This window comes from Atta colombica, unplaced genomic scaffold (genome assembly GCF_001594045.1).
Source record: "Atta colombica isolate Treedump-2 unplaced genomic scaffold, Acol1.0 scaffold228, whole genome shotgun sequence".
NCBI classification, from domain to species: Eukaryota; Metazoa; Arthropoda; class Insecta; order Hymenoptera; family Formicidae; genus Atta; species Atta colombica.
The window spans coordinates 304,630-320,499 of NW_017259325.1; the positions used below are offsets into that span (position 1 = coordinate 304,630).

A 15,870-nucleotide genomic window follows, 5' to 3' on the forward strand; every position below is an offset into this window, starting at 1 on the left:
TTATATGCGCATACATAATATACATATATTACGTTAAAGCTCTTACCTAATTAAAATAATTATTCTATAAATAATTTCATTTAGTTTATTTATTCAATATTTTCTATTTCATATTTTGTATACGTAGAAAAAAAATATCAAATATTGATAAACGTCTCTATCAAAAATACGTGCTCGTACTCAAAAAATAACTATCATCTCATTGCAAATTTTACAACAAATAAAAACAACACAGCCGTAAAGTTGAAAGTAATAGAAATGCAATATCGCACAAGTGATATCGATGTTTTATTGTTTCATTCGACGGAACATATTACGTCGATACTTGGTGTGGTAGTTTTGCAGAAATCCCCGGGGTTATACACGAGCGTCGAACAACAGTTCTAACGTTTCTCGTGCAGACGAGACAAATCCACGCTTCGGTTGTGGCCTTCTTTGGTGCGACGATGTGGGCGCATTTACCTCGCATGGAATTGCAGTCCACGCTTACTCTATCTTAAGTCGATCGTTTTGGCGTGAGCGAAACGCTATCGCGAACCATCTGGTTTATGTAATTACATACACGTCAACGCATCTCCAACCGATGTAACGCAACCGGAAATGCCGTGAAGGTTTTACACATCCGGCAATTCGTAACGAGAACTGTCGCTTTTCAGATAATTATTTAAGATGTAGTTTTTCATAGATTTGTGTGATATGCTACAAATATTATAGATAGATAGATAGAATTTCTTGAAATAACCGAGATAAAATCTTATCTGCAAATATCATGTAAATATTTGTTTTAAGCTTCAGTGAAAATTTTAAATTGATTAAAAACGACAGGATTTCACTAAAGATCAATGAACGTTTCACTTATTTTCAACAAGCACTTACATTTTGCTTTTCTATTTTATATCTGACTGATTATTGCCAGTAAATAAGATTTCTCTGTAAGATTTCACTCTGAAATCAATAGTAATCATATGCATTTGCAAGATGTCGAAGTTGCTTATTTTTTCGACTACTGATTTTTTATCAAGAAACTTCTATACATATGTACAATAAAACAACATAATTAATCAGTTATTAATCTTCAAATCTATTATAATGTAAGTACTTTCGCAAAAAATTTGTTGTCGTAAAAAACTATCGCTACTACTACATTCAGTGTGAAATTCTACTATATTCAATGTGAAAGTGAGCAACTTTGTTATTATAAATAATTATCTAACATTACAACGAAACCTGTTTCGTCGATAAAATAGAAAAATCTCGTTGAATAAAGTTGTTTGTAGAAACATGATATTTTTGTTAAACCTAATTTTTAACTTTTTACTGAAGCAAGATGATGCAATTCTGTTTTTGCAAACCTATATGAAACCTTTACTTTAATGAAATCTTCACTTTTTTAAAACGAAATGAGAAAGTATTTGTTGACATAATGAAATAACCTATTAAAAATCATTTTAAAATCATTAGTATAATCATTTATAAATAAATTTATAATAAATAAAAACAATATCTTCAACCAGTTTTTTCGTTGCTCGTACAATTGATAAAATTTATTACAATGCTCTGAAATATGTTGCGACAATGAATTTTCGTTTGCTGTACGCAATTTGATTATATTTTATATAAAATCGTATCTCTCTCTCTCTCTCTCTCTCTCTCTCTCTCTCTTTGAATCTAGTGGTTGTGGATTACTTTATGATTCGAAAAATCGTTATTAGATATTACAAAGTATCAGAGAACCGTGCAAGAACTAAGAACAGGTGAGCAATTTGGCGACCGGATTGGGCGCGGTGCGCATAGTAACTCTTTTGCAATCAATCATATATTTGATTACATTATCCGTGAATCGAAAGTAGGTTGTGTCTCAGGAAGCCGCGGTATTAACGATCACTGCTGCACGTCATTGCTACATTCAAGAGATATAATTGCAGCCTTACTGATTTATGCTATGTATCGAGCGACGACCAACAGCACGCCGATTAACTCATTATCGAGTAGCTTTGCGAAACGCGTCTGGAGAACCGGACGAATGCAGCGACTAATAGCCCACAAAAAGTTGCGTAAAGTACTACTGTTTGTGACTTAGTGACTGCAGTTTTCACAGATTCGATGATATATGCATTTTTTTTTAGACAAGACGTATGTTTGAAAAATTCACTTCTTTCTCAAGTTTTATTAAAATTATGTATATTAAAAAAAAAAATAAAAAATCAATGTGAAATATTTTATATGTCATTGTTATTTTTATTATTAAGTGTTACTTATTATTTTTTTAATTCAGCAAAATACGTACGCACAAAGATAAGAAAATAAAAAAGTGTTATATGTTTAGTAAGTATTTATTAATAAAGTAGTTACAGGCAAGACTGTTTAATGAGATTACGTGAGAGTACAATGTGATCTTTTACATCAATAATTGAGGAGCAGACTTTCAAAATGTGTTTTATCCAAAATTTCATTTTTTTAGCTAGAGGCGGCGCGGCCTAATGTTCAGTGTTGAAAGTTGACTTATATTATAAGAGCTATTCATTATCAAAGATGTTCAGAAAGCATTTTTTCATAACTTATGTGCTGAAAAAAGCATAGACATTTTGAAGTGCATTATATTTTTTAATTAGAGACAAACAAAATGCATTTGTTTAACATTTTTAGCAATTTTATTTAATATTTCACATTCTATTAATTGACATATTGTTTATTTTCTATAAAGTTTTAATTTTTTTATATGATGCGTAATTTCTTTCTTTCTCCTTTTCAAAATTACTAATTTGGATAAAACTCACTTTAAAAGTCTGCTCTTCAATTGATTAGACGTTGATTTAATTTTTCTACATTGATTCTACTTCCCTGACGAAAATGAGAAGTTTCATAAAAATTGTTTGGCTCAAGGGCCAAAATGCGAAAAGAGCCAAAACGAAAAAGCCGAACTGATGCGGGGCGCAGGAGATCGACATAAACCATGACAGCATCAATCATGTCACATGCGAGACGACTCGATTCTCGCCATAAAATACATCTTTCCGATTTGTGGTCGGCCGCATCCGTCCGCGCACTGGACCAACACCGAATCGAACGAGACGCGACGCAACGCGACGCGACGCGACGTGACGCGACGCGACGTGACGCGCCGCGCCGACTAGGTCCGAAAGCCAGCGAAGACGGCCGAATATAGTCGTATTACGTTCACGCGACGCATCGGCTCAGCCGCGCGCTTGGCACGTCCGTGTTTCGCTTACGCGCGTGCCGCGAGATACGTCGTCGTCGATCGTCGTCGTCGTTCTCATCGGCACATGAACCGCGTCGTCTTCGATCGTAAATACACGTGTCCTCGATTGCGAGCGTGTCATCTGCGAACTGATACGAACAGGTACGCGCGCGATCGTCATCCTCGAGCCGGCTGCGACTGCGCGCGATCGAAGGTATTTATGAACATACGTGAACATCCGACGCATCCGACTCGTCGACACCGCGTCGCGTCGTCGCGCACGAGTACGTTTTCAAATATACGCGCGCTGTCGGAGCTCAGCATTTTCAGCAACGCGACGAATTAGGATCAGTGAAGATTATCCTTTTTTTCAAGAGAATATATCTCATTGAGACGAACGTCCATCTCGTAGTGTGGAAGGAGGTGTCGTGCGGGAAACCGCGAGAGTGCAGAGTGTACGCAATTATAATCAGTCGCGAATTAATTAATCGCGGCGCGCGATTCATCGATGTCTATATAGAAGTTGGCTAGGCGCAATTACGATTTTGTGGAAGATCTTCGTGGAAGATTCTTGTGCTCGACGTGCGTCGGATGGACCGACCGCGAGGAAGAGCAAACCTCTCGAGAGAGTGTACGCGCGCGTCGTGTGGCGCGTCGCGACGTCGAGTTTGGGCGACGCGGCACGTCAACGGTCAAACCGAACGTTGAGGGACAGCGAGACACGGACGAGTGGCAGCTCCGTTTTGCAGCCAAGGAATACCTTGACGCGACTCGTTATGGATTTCTACCCGATGGTAAGTGCTCCTGCTTATTAATATAATAAATGTCGTTCCCCTTCTTGATACTTGCGCGATTAAGCGAAAAATGCGCATTCTCTACATAAGGAGATATTAATTTCCCGTCCGTTGCCATTGCGGTGAGAAACGCGTCGTTAAAGTCACTGAGTCATATCTTGTTCCGCGAAATTTAATCGCGTTCGGCATCGGGTGTTGCACGAACGCCGAAATGTTTCTAGCCAAAAAGGTACAGCACAGTTTATACTCACAAATTATTCATCATGTCCGTTAATTTATTATTGAAATAAATGATACTTTATTATAATTATCATTCTTCGAGTAATAAAACGACATGTTTAGTCTCAACTATTATTAATAAGTAACTATCTAATTCAAATATCCTCTACAGTATAAAATTACACAAAAGCAATATTGCAGCAATATTGCAGAGATTTTGAAGCGATATTATTGCAAATTTTGTGCTGTATAGGATTTGATCTCGTATTTATACTTGGAAATGTTGAGTCTTGAATCAACGTGGCTCTGCAGAGCATTTTATGAGTCAGCAATGAAGACATTTGTCATTATCGCGGGCAAGAATTCGATTGAGTCTGTAGACGCTTATTATGTCATCAAGACTAATACGTACAATGGATGCGCAAGTATCGGCCGACGCCGCTGTGTATCTCGCTCTCGTATTCCCGTATAACCGCGAACGGAATGATAATGGCCGCCAGTAATTTACGATCCCTGGAAAAGATCATTGCAGACGGCGGCGCGTTCGTGCGCCGTTTATCACGATCGATCGACGTTACGCAAAAACAGCTCGACTTTCAAAAAATTGCCTGTCGGCAGTCTAATCAAACGCCTCACGTTCTTTAATTGCATTGCACCGAGACACGGGGAAACAAAGACATCCTTAGATCCGCTATTGAACTATTTCAACGAAAATTCCCTTCGAGAAAATTGAATCGTTATATATAAATATATCTCAAATTACCGATTTTTATATTAAACATTTTTGTAATTAATTCATAAAAGATTCATATAAAAGATTGACATAGAAAAAAAGGTGATGAAGGTTTCTTTCACGTACACACAATCTGTTTTTTTTTTTATATCTTTTTCATCGTATTTCTGCACAATTACGGAAGTAGAGGAATGAAATTATTTCGTTTCGAAAATGATAAATAAATTCGCTCATTATTGTGCACGATCCACGCGTATGGATCATCTTGTATGCATTCACTGCACGACGACAGATTGCAGCCTAACAAAGGAATAGCCGTCGAGATCATCGAATGGAAGGTCAAGATCGGGGCTTATTCACTTCGAAAATGGAAACTCGCATTCGTGCAACGTCGCAATTCGCAATTAATCGCAGGGGTCCGGTCGTAACGTCCACGGGACGGGCGACGCTCATAATTGTGCAGAAATAACCCGCAGGAATTTAACGCGCGCGCCGTCTTGCCGCGTCCGTCTGTCCAGAGACTGCAGTCGAGAGTCGACGATGAGGTCTTTGGGTTAAGCATCGCGGATAGCGATCTCTCGACCGTGGGCATTAGCATAATCTTTTAACGCGCGCGTTCGTCTCTTCAAGGGGAACTCGCTTGAACATTGCGGAGTGTCCGGCTTCTCCGCAGTTACATACTTATTCGCATTAACGTGCACCGTCGTCGTCGTCGTCGTCGTTGGCTATTATTTCGACCTTACCGCGCATTCCTCATCGCGATTACTACCTGGTTTTTGCTTCCTTCTCGCGGCGAAGTCCTTGGAATCGCGAATGAAGTCATTTTCAAGAGGAGAGGAAAAGTGGCACCGGCGAAATCGCTCACTTTTTTTACTGCCGATGCATGCCGTGTGCGATATGAGTTGTCTCGATAATCATAAACAAAGTCCATGTTAGAAATTGAAGATTGAGATTAAGATTGCGTTATAACTGAAGATTCATTCGATGTTACAATCGTGATCTACATTGACAATTTGAGTCTTATAGGGTTTTGTACGTCTCCTCCTCTTCTTTTTGTTTATATCGCATTTATGTGGATTTATAGAAATATAATATAATAAATCACAGTATTAAATAAAAGTCATAATATTGAGATTAATATTAGAGACACTAAAGATTAAAAATTTCTATTTTGTCGAACTTTATTTACTTCAGGAAGTCATGCTCATGGAAATCTTAATTTAAAAATCGCCCATTCTCAGTTCAATTTTTCACGTGCAATATATTTAATAATTGTTTGAATACGATTCAATGTAAATATCTTCTTTCTTGAACTTCTCGGGGAACACTTAATAATGCGTTTTAAAACGTATAACTCTTCCATAAATTAACGCGGATATATTCTAATTTCTGTGCGTGGGTGGTCGATTATCATTGCATCCTCATTCGTTGCTTCCCGTCATCTCTCGAAAGCGTGATTCGTTTCTTCGAGAGACGCTCGTGGCTGGAAACTTACGACATACGGGACATGTCCAAGTCCTCGGATAATTTATGACCGCTTTCTTAAAACGATGATCCCGAACGTTGAAGCGTGCGCATAAATGAGAATTGATTATGGTCTCGCTCGCGCGCGCGTAAACACCTAAGAGGCACGAGATTGTTTAAATCGATTTCGCGCTGATTGCCTGTTCCGAGATCGCCTCTGTACACACGCAATGCGATGTCTCCTAAAAATTGTATGTAAATATGCGAACATGCAACGTGATATTGTAGCACTTCAGAGATTTACGATGATCCAAACGACAAGTCGACACGCCAATGTAATGAGCCTAAAGTGTCGTTCGATGTAATTTGACTTCGTAATGACTTGAACGAAGATATTTGACAAAGATGATGCGTCGTGAGAATATTCTGCAATAAAGATATACATACATACAATATAATAAAGATGTATTCTCTAAATGAGATTTATTCCAAAGAATTTAGAAAGTATATAATATTAGATAAAAATTTATTAAAAAATGAAGAATTATATATTGAAATATGTGAAATTTAAAGTCTGTAAAATCTTAAAATATCTGTATCAACTTGCATTAATTCATTGAATATGTAGATAGACATTAAATGTGTATTCAGAATGTAATTTTTACGGTATGTTTCTATCAAAATTAATTTCCTTAATTAATTGATAAGAATAAATTTAAAGCATTTAACTTTAACACAAACTTTCTCTTTTACAATAAAATAATGATAAACAATGCAAGAAATTTGAATATTATAAGAAGAAAAAAGATATAAACTCTGTTGGATCATGTATTTCTCTTTTAAAAGTATGTACAATATTTTGTGTCGCATCATCATCGCAATTAGTTAAGCTCGAATAAATATGAGTTAACAAAAATAAATAATCAGGTCGCAATATATAATACAAGAAATATTTTTTAAATTGCAAGAATAATCTATAGATCTTCTCATGGATGTACAGTCGAATATTGATCGCTTTAGAAAGTATAATGTTTCAAAAGTAGGATGAAGGAACACCTCGGGATAATGGGTGCTGATAAATCAGACATGGTCCGTGATTGCCCGCGCGATTTCAAATAAACTTGTTAATTTATGTACTTTAACAGCAGGAGGACGTACAAAGTGCATATTAATTAAGTAGCGAATCATATGTTTTAAGATATAAAAGTCGGTCGCATAACGAGTATACCATTTTATTTTCAACGTATTTACAATTATATTTTATGAATTAAATTTTATTTATTTGATATAAAAATCAGTAAAATAGTAAACACTAATAGATTAATTAATTTTAATTTTAAGAGGATTCTCGAACTGATTTGTATGTAATATCTGAATGTCTTCGTGATAAATGAAGAGATAAAAATTTATTGAAACGTAGTTTAGTATATACATAGTAAATTCAAACCATAATGGCAAATCGTAGCACAGCCTAATTTGAAACGATGCCACTTTGCTGGCGCTATTCGCTCCCGTGAAACGAGTCTTCTTATTGCCCATTCGGATGCTTTCCGGCTAGCTTTTTGCTAAATTTGAAATTCTCCGGCGATTCTAGACCTATGTTGCGCGTGACGAGACTGCAACGGAAATCCTTCGATGAATGAGACTTTTTTCTCTCGTGGCTGACCGTTTCCATGTATTCTACAAGAATTGCATCATGACTGCCATGATAGTGCTACTACACAAGAGATGTAGTATGCCGATATTATTATTGTAAGTTTTATTATTATTAAAGTTTCAAAATTAAATAACTAATTGCAGGATTGGGTAATTAAAATATTAAAAGTTAAAAAAAAATGTTAAAAAGTTAATAATTTTTAACTTAACTTAGTTAATTTTAAATGCATTAAATTTTAACTTAATTAAGTTACTTTTAAATGTTAACTTTTTAACTATTTTTTTAAATTAAAAAATTTTTTTATCTCTTTTAAATATCTTAGAAAAATAATAAGATATAATAAGACTAAGTGCGTATATAAGTGCGTAATCTGTTCATATTTTAAAACCATCTTAAATAATTTCTTAAGATGCTAATCTTACAGCCCTCTGATTGGTTTATGCGGTCATGCCTTATGCTATAAATCTTAGTCCGGATCTACAATAGGTGCTTTAAATCATAAGAAATTGATCAATTATAGTCAAATATTCTTCTCGCATTCGATTATAATTGGTCAATTCTTATGGCTTAAGACTTATTAAAAAGTAATCACTGATCTTGTATCTTCTCTATGTGTTGACTGTTTTTTTAAAGTTATATAACTTATATAGTTATATCGTTATGTTATGTACTTATATAATACTTATGTATACTTATATATTCACATATGAATAAAAAAATTAAAAATTTAATTTACTTAATAATCTATATGGTAGTTATTCTCATTTTATTCTCATTTTAAGAAAAATTAGGACATTTTGATCTAAAAAATAATTTAATTTTTTCAAAATTAACTTTTTTTTAACTTAAGTTAATTCAATATTGATTTAACTTACGTTAAATTAATTTTTTATTCCTTCAACTTTTAATTTAATTTTATTAATTTTGTAAAGCCATTAACTTTAACTTTATTCAGTTGAAAAAAACATTAACATATTCAACCCTGGCTAATTGTATCTAATACTGTATAGCTAATTATATACTAATATTGAACACGTTTTATGTAAACATCACGAAAAAAATTTGCGTTACAACTTAATTGATAGTAATAATGCAAGGCAATTAGGAAATATCAATCAAGAAGTATCATTAATCCCTGTTCTTTTGCCGGTTTCTTAAAAACGTACATGTAAGAGATAAAATAATTATATTTGGTATGTTAAAAATATTTCTCAAGCAAGAATATTGTTATTTCTTAAACTTGTAGCGATAAAACGTCTTAAAGAAAGAAATTTATGAATGTTTGTTACATTTGACGTGTTCAATTGACAAGATTAGCTGCAAGAGTATGAGTGTATTTTTCCTCGGCATCACATTTAGCTACAAACCCTTCTTAGCTTTCTTATATTGAAATCCTCTTACTTAACAAGTTTGTGATATTGACATCTTTTCGCAGAAAATGAAAAAATAGAATCTTCGTTTTCAGCGAATCTGTTAGCTGTGCACATTCTGAAACTAAAAACAAAAGGAGAATAAGTTCCGCAATTAAGACTGCCTTTTTTGCGTTTACCAAGAAACTATTTGAGATCGAACTTCTTCGGCTCTTTAAAATAATTGGGATTATGCTGAAAACATTTTATCGAAACGTTTTGAGGTAAACCATACAAAATTTATAAATTTATTATATAATTTGCTTAAAATATTTTGCTTAAAAAACAAAATGATATCTTACATTGTACTTTCAAAATAATTAAAAATAAATATAAATATTATAACAATCATTAGGAAATTATAAATAATAATAATAAATATATTTTCCTCACAAAATCATATCTGTACAAAGACAGATTTTATTAAAATTTTATTTGAAAATTTATTTCTATCCGTCTTTTAGCAATTAAGATATGTATTTTATATTTGTCAATAAAACAAGGAGGATTGAAATTTATAATTACTAAATAATTGTCAATATTTATGTTTGCTTTTTGCTTAATTCGGACTATTGTGAGCAGCGCAAAAAAGGCGGAAAATAAAGCGTTCACTGCGAACCCGATGGCGATCAGCGTCTTCGTGAGACGATCGACAAAGGCAATCACGTGTGCGGCGGCGTTTATACATGACACGATACATGTATACGTGCGTATTGTATGCGTGTGCGTAGCACTCTTGTCGCCCGTGTTCCGTTCGTACTCCGTGCAAGCGTCTGTCGTGGACGATGGCGAGAAGGTTGAGGAGAGCGGACCCGTATGAATGGGGGCTTCATTCACGTAGCCGTTTCTCGCAACATGATCATACGGCTTGTGTCTCGTCTTCCGATTTTATTCGCGTATCTTCCGTGGCAAACAATGGCTCAGCTTTACAAAGGGCCGACGCATCGGCGTGACTCGGCAATTGGCTTGCACAATCTATAGCACCTCACGATGAGCTCACTGTTGGTTCTATTTAACTTTTCATATTCTGTTTCTGCGAAACAATTTAAAAAATAGTCAACAAAATCAAATTAACTAGACTCCATGCAATTTTTTTAAATCTTTTAATTACTTAACATAGTCTTTATGAGACATTTCGTAATAAGAAATTTATAAAAGAAAATTTCTTCAATAATTTAATATGAATAGATCTCATATCTTTTAGCCGTATTTTTCAAATTTTTCTACACTTTTTTTTCCTACCGAGACTTTTCGCGCAAAAACTGCACTCTGCATCAAATCGGGCAGCGATCGATGCGACAGATAAAATCATCGCGCGGTCCCTTTTTCGAGATGACGAGGATGTATATGATGTGGTGTATCACGAGACATAGCATAAATACTCGATCGCGGACCCGATTTTATATCGGATCTCGATCCATCCGTCTGGTCGTTATTCCTCGCTCGAAGGCTCGTCTTTATAAGGAGCAAGGGCCGCTTACGCGCTGGCATGTAACGCAGGTATTCATATCGGATCGTTTTCTCTCTAGCATTTATCTCGACCAGCCGATCCTTGGGCGAGACCTAAGTACCAGATCGGTTTGATGAATAGTTCGTGCGATGTACATAGACCACGTGGGTGGAATTACGGGCGATTTGCCACGTTCTTGCAATGTACGGTACATGAAATGCGATATACATTTCACGATTTACCTTTCTCCTAACTCTTTTCTCAGTCTAAAGAGAATTTTACTTTGGTTTCAAAATCAACGTTCGCTCGAGAGATCGCTCGATCATTTAGTCGGACATTCAACCGAGTCATTCTAAATATATCATTCAAGCGTAAAAACGTCGCATCATAGATAAGGAAAGTTGTACTGTATTTTATCGTGAATTTGTTTCCGTTAAGAAATAACGCGATGGAAATTGCGATGATTCCATTAGATTTAATGTAATGTAAGGAGGAGAAAGTTATCAGATGTGACTTAAGAGCGGAGCAAATTGCCATTTCTTTTAATGATCAAATTAAATGACTATACTTTTTTCATACACTTTTGTTTTATATGTATTATATATAAACAAAAATATTTTAATTTATTAATGTAAACAGTACGAATGACAAAACATGTAAGAAAATGTCTGAAAATGTCTAGAAAAATGCTAGAAAATGTCTGATTATGCGTGTGGCTTGAAAATTATGAAATCTGTTAAAATTTTGAAGAATAATTTCGGCATATTGATATCTGATGAATGAACGCGAAAAAGATACGGGAGTTCAGCGAAGCAAGACGAGAAGTGGCTCCCCCTCAATGGGACCAGTTCATCCAGTGTCTTTCGAAGGCGGGTCTCGCATCGGCTCGGGTAATTCATTTTAGTACTCAGATCCGTATATGGACTAGCAACAGGCTTGACCACTCGTATCAATTCGTTCTTCTCCATCAGAATGTAATTCCGCCACTATAGCGCTCTGTAATCTGTCGAAAACAGTGAATGTCGAAAACGAGCTTCTTCCATTTTTTTTTTCTAAACAGCAATAATAGCAGTGTAACGTAATAATTTGAAAAAATATTTGAACATTGTAAAAAATTTTACGCACAAGAAATCAATAAATGTATAGGGGAAAACATTAAATCAATATCTGAAAAATTGATAAATGTCATATTAACATTATATTTCTATATTGAAAAAATTAATAATTAGAAATATATACCTATTATACGATTTATAATAATCGATATATAAAATAATTGTTATTAGAATAGTATTATTAAAAGTTAGAAAGTAGTAAATAGTGACGATCGGTAGACGGAGACGAGACGCTTAGGTAATACAAGTTTGTTTTTTTTTTATGTTGGTGTTGGAGGGATATAACACTACAAATCTTGAGTAGTTGTAGACATGTTTCCAAAGATGATTGATCATTACATAAATAAACAAGCTATTTTTCAATATATATAAGTATTACAATTTGAAATTGCAATAAAGATAGACGAAATGTCTGTAAACAAAAGTCTCTAAATAAACATTAAAGAGAAGCTTTTTGATTTGGATATATATATATATAATTAAAAAATTATTTTTTATGAATAAGAACAAAGATGATCCGATTTTTCTTGTCTCTCCTTATCCAAGTAAGAAACACGCAATAGAAAAAACATAATCTCCAATATATACGATATCGCTTTTTATATCTACAATTTAACTTCTAGTGACTTCGCGAAACAATTTATTTAATAAGCACAATTACAATATTCTTTATATCTTCGACAAAAAAATATGTATCGTATCATTTTTTTATAATCTTTAAGAGGAATCTTCTCCGATAAAAAATAACCAATTAGTCTCTCACTTTGTAGACGCGAACGGTATCTTGTCTACGTGGACAACACGACGAGTTTGCTTCCGAAAATAAAGCTAAAACAGGTGTGGTCAATTTGGAAATAGAATAGGCAAGTTTGCGAATTGGCTTGAGACAACGCCCGATTTTGTCCCAACAGTTTTATGGAAAACGTATCGAGCTAAACGGAATGCGCATATAGCCGGTATGTAATTTTATCGGAAATACTTATGCACGAAAATCGATTTACAAAGATCGCGTATCCACTATCTTTACCTATAAGATCTTGAAAATTGATACGCCGGCTGGCACAATGTTTCAATGCAACTAAATTTCGTAATTCGAAAGTTGTACGCGTTTAAATGTATCATCATCAGGAAATACTCTTCATGTATATATTTTATGGAAACTTAGAAAAATAATATAATACCTTCGATCAGGAAATAAAAGTTCAGTTTAAAATAAATTTGTTGCTCTGAAAATAACATATGACGACAGAAAGCATGAGAGTGTGATATTTGATATCTTTACATGTATAATTTGAAAAATCGAATGACGGTGTATCGACCGCGAGTGGGCGAATACATTATTACGTCGGCTTATTAGTCATCGTGGGAGAAAAATCAGTTGGTCGTTATGGAACCAAGAAACTTCCTCTTTCCAAATCTTCTTTCCCGTGTGTCTCGTCAAAAACGTAAGTCGACTTCGCCTCATCTCGATTTGCAGTTACGTAAAGTCGTTTCGGCTGGTTAAACGACAGACCAGGAAGAAATTGCGATGTTTAATCGTAACAATTATTTCATCCGTCGCCAATATCGACAATATCACTGTATCCAGATAGCTTGTGATGTTAATTGACCCTCTCCTGGTTTTCACGCAAGCGGCACACAATTTGATGGACAATAATTCGGTTAATAATTCGATAAGCGCTTGGTGGCCGTCCCCAAATTGTTTTCTGCCTCTCGTTTTGATTAATGGTACAACCAATTCGCCCCTTGTCCGCAATGCCGTCGCTAATTGCAAACGTTCTTCCCAAACGGGCTTCGTCTTCGGATACAAAATAATGAGATACGGCGAGAGCGTCGAAAGTCATTTACAGATGCGATGATCGATGACATTGGTGCACGCTTATCCGCGCGCTTGTCTTTAAGCTTCCATTCCATCATTTTTAATTAAGAGAGCCGAACTTATTTGCTTATCGCCAAAACGTCTTACCAGAACGTGGAATTCGTAATTATACTGGCGAGTCATTAATTTGCCACTCCTCCCCTCTCCCTCCCTCCCTCTCTCTCTCTCTCTCTCTCTCTCTCTCTCTCTCTCTCTCTCTCTCTCTCTCTCTCTCTCGTCTTTTGCTTTGTAATACGTGAACTTAGAATCTGTTGCTACAATTATTTCATGTTATAAAAAAAATCTACTACGATCTACTTTTTCGAGTAGTAACAGTGCAAACAAACGATTCTGATTTTTATTTCTTATGTAACGTTCCAATGCGAGCGTGAACACTAAGACGGGTAAGAGAATTCAGTATTAAATAAATATATAAAAGACGTAGACTGAAGAGCGTCATCGGCGTGGGTGCAGATATTTTCGTTCCAACCTAATTCAGTAGTTCTAGAGTTACATCCTAAATATAAAATCTAGCGCGCGTTTGCCTGTAATGTCTGTAATGCCTTGGTTAACCGATACACAGCCGATAGGCAGCAATTAATAATCGGCTAATGACTACAGTGATGAGCGACAGGAAACGATATTTTAATCGAACGCGTGCTCCAAGACACTATTGTCCGTCGGAGGAATTAATTAAATTTGATACTTCTGTGAATGCGATTGATCGGAATGTTGCATCAGACACGATGGCGCAGCCGAACACGATCCAATCGGTTAACGATCCAGACAGCCATATTTTCTCGAATATGGCAATCGGAGGAGGGTTTTCTGTTCGATCTCGAGCGATCGGTGCAGATACGAGGGAAGAGGGGATCGCCATACACGCGACGAAACGAAAGAGAGGAGGGCTTCGTCGTAAAGTGGGAGAATTTTCACATCGACGAAACTACCAATCGCGATTGCTGTAACCTGTTACCTGTAAGTACGATCACGCGAGTAATTAAATCATACAGTTGAATTGTTGTGAATTACTAATTGATCGCGATTGATTAGATTTACTTACAGGATATTCATATGTTTAATGAAAGATTAGATTATCTCATAAGTTGTCTTTTACTAATATGTTGCAATTATCTGTAACAGGCGACTCACATTATTTCAAAATTAATTAAATTTTAAATATCTGACATTGTTCTTAAAAATAAATTTTTATCCAAGTTTACGTCAACACGTTAAAACTGCGTGGGATATTTTTTTTATCAAATACACATAATTGAACTGTATCCAGCAAACGAGAATGGATTGAAATGAATTGAAATGGATTCAGAAATATTGATTCACGAATGTTAAAATAAATGCTTTTCAATCCTGAATGCATTTTTATTCATATATATAGGAATTGCATGGAGCATGTTTTTCAATCTAAAAATAATATTAGCTTTTTCTGTGCGCACCACAAACATTATGAATACTGTTTAATTCAAAATTTTGAATAGGAAATACAGAATTTTTCAATCCAATTGAATCTAATTGAATCCAATTGAATTCAATTAAATCCAAAAAAAGTATTCGCTATTTAAAATACGCATTCGGATAGAAAAAAATTTCAATCCATTTTAATCCATTCTTGTTTGCTGGGTAGAATTATCTAAGGACTTAAAATTGAGCAATAAAAGGAAAGAATTTTCATATCTTAGAGGTAATGTATTGCCAATCACGATTGCCGAATGTTGTAATAATGGTGATAACAAGATGTATAGATAGGGAATAGCGTGTATTCTCCATTACATCAAAGCTGTTTTGTATTCGAACTCACACTAGTTGAGAAAAGTTTTATGATTGTCTGGTCAATCCTTGATCGACCAATCAAAGTTCCAGAGAAGGAGGCGTTTGACGAGAGAGGGAGAAAGGGGAGAGAGAGAGAGAGAGAGAGAGAGAGAGAGAGAGAGATATGGGTATATATATGTATATA

At 35.1% G+C, this 15,870-nt stretch overlaps 1 protein-coding gene across 3 annotated transcripts in view; it reads left to right on the forward strand.

The window, feature by feature from the left end:
* The first annotated feature begins 3,600 nt into the window (after positions 1–3,600).
* The window catches only part of LOC108688243, a 24,454-nt gene continuing 12,184 nt past the window's right edge, over positions 3,601–15,870 (forward strand). Inside the window, exon 1 of one of the 3 annotated variants that reach the window (XM_018194417.1) lies at positions 3,601–3,993. The gene's annotated coding sequence lies outside the window, so the exon portion shown is untranslated. Of the gene's footprint in view, positions 3,994–12,968; positions 12,997–15,870 lie in introns of those variants that run through there. The other 2 variants (XM_018194418.1, XM_018194416.1) reach the window with 2 other exon arrangements.